Source organism: Arvicanthis niloticus, chromosome 6 (assembly GCF_011762505.2).
Source record: "Arvicanthis niloticus isolate mArvNil1 chromosome 6, mArvNil1.pat.X, whole genome shotgun sequence".
Lineage (NCBI taxonomy): Eukaryota > Metazoa > Chordata > Mammalia > Rodentia > Muridae > Arvicanthis > Arvicanthis niloticus.
In genome coordinates, this window is record NC_047663.1 from 105,871,877 (window position 1) to 105,873,783 (window position 1,907).

The 1,907-nt window shown below is 45.3% G+C and overlaps 1 pseudogene; it reads right to left on the reverse strand.

Moving 5' to 3' along the window:
* Positions 1 to 450: 450 nt before the first annotated feature.
* LOC117711944 (small ribosomal subunit protein eS25 pseudogene) lies at positions 451 to 860 on the reverse strand (annotated as a pseudogene).
* Between the last annotated feature and the right edge of the window lie 1,047 nt (positions 861 to 1,907).

The window sequence follows — 1,907 nt, forward strand, 5'->3', positions numbered from 1 at the left end:
CTTGGAAGCAAGAGGTCTGGCACTGACTTCAAAAACTACAAATTCAAGAACATGTCAAGATAGTCATGGGACCCAGGAGGACTCAGGAGCCAGAAGCCACATTCTTTTGAACAACCAAGATGAAAGCAATATCTCAGGAGGCCTTGCAGGGGACAGGGTGAGCTGACAGAAAAGCTAAGGATGAGGCTGGGCACTTACAAAGAAAAAGAAGTGTCACTCAGGTTAGCTTTGAAGGCTGAAATGACAAGTTCCACCAGCGCCATTGTTTGACCTTTCTGGGGAGGGTTTCTGCAGTCTATGCCACAACATCATCATAGAGAAGCAGACAGGAGAGTGCAGGGACACACACACACACACACACACACACACACACACGAACACACACACGATAGCTGTACTACAACTAACTCAATCCCAGAAACCAAGTCACACTTTTTTTTTTCATTTGATTCAATAAAGTTTTATTTTCCCAAATGTACAGCTGATTGAACCTGTTCATGCATCTTCACCAGCAGCTGGGGCGTCTCCTTTGTGTTTCTGGTGTAAATTACTTGGGCTCTGTGCTTTGAAACCGGCTTGATAAGTCCTTTACTAAGCAGCTCCTGAAGGGCTGCCCTAGCCAAGGGACCTCAGATCTTCAGTCTCTCAGAGACCACAGCTGGAGTAATAAGCTTATAGTTGGGAACTTCCTTACAGAGTTTGTCGTATGTAACAGGACGAGATTGTTCAGCTTGTCCTGAACTTTGTCTTTGGGCCACTTCTTCTTTTTGGTCTTGCCACCAGATTTATTTACTGGGTCTTTGTCTTTTTTTGGCTGACTTTCTGGCATCTTTCTTCTTCTCGTCGTCTTTGGATGGCATGGCGAAACTCAGAGACTAGTACGGACCACTGCAGCCTCACTAAGATGTCCTGCACTTTTTTTTAAAGATTGATTGATTGATTGATTGATTGATTTTTATGTATGTGTGTGCTCTGTCTGCATGTACACCACCATGTCAGCAGAGGGCGTCAGATCACATTACAGATGGTTATGAGCCACCTGTGGTTGCTGGGAATTGAATTTAGGACCTCTGGGGAAGCAACCAGTGCCCTTAACTGCTAAACCAGCTCTCCAGCCCCGAGTCCCACCTCTTACTAGTGCCTCAGCAGAGCCACTCACTCCAGAAGCTACGATTCCAGTACACAGCCCTATCATCCAAATCATAACAGGCTCTATGCTACAGCTGAAGTTCTTAAAGAGATACCCAGTTCCCACCCCATCCTCCAGGAGGGCAGAAAGCTGGTAGACACTGTTCCCCCTGCTGAGCCTTGCTTTGCAGCACCAGTTGTTAGGCCTCAGGGTCATAGGCCAACCTTATACATACTAGCACAGATCACTCGAACTGGAGCCCAGGAAGGCAGAAGAAAACGGAGACACAGGAAATCTCTAAATAAATAATGCTGTTTTTCTCGTTGGTATAAAAACAAAACAAAACAACAACAACCCAAAGGCTTAACAAAATCAACTTAGAAAGTCAACTTGAAAATGTCTTCTAAAAAGTACTATAAAAGAATGCAAAAAGGAAGAAAATAAGTAAATTTTTTTAATTACAAATTTTGTCACAAAAGTCAAACATCTAGATAATGATAGCCTGAGGGAAAATGAGCAGAGACGGCCATAGGAGAACAGTGAGGGCTGACAGACAGGCCCTGGAGGAGAGGAGGCAGTAGCTTGACAAACAGGCCTGTCTAGGCATGATATCATGAACTGTCTTAACACGATGTGGAGAACTTCCAAATCTCCAAAAGGGCAGGTCACACCAGGGGTCAAGTGTAGGAATGGTTCTCACTCTGTCACATGCCAGAAGCCTGGGTCTGGAAGCCGCCCTGCATTCCCAGGATCCACAGTTCCACCAAGCTCACAGAGC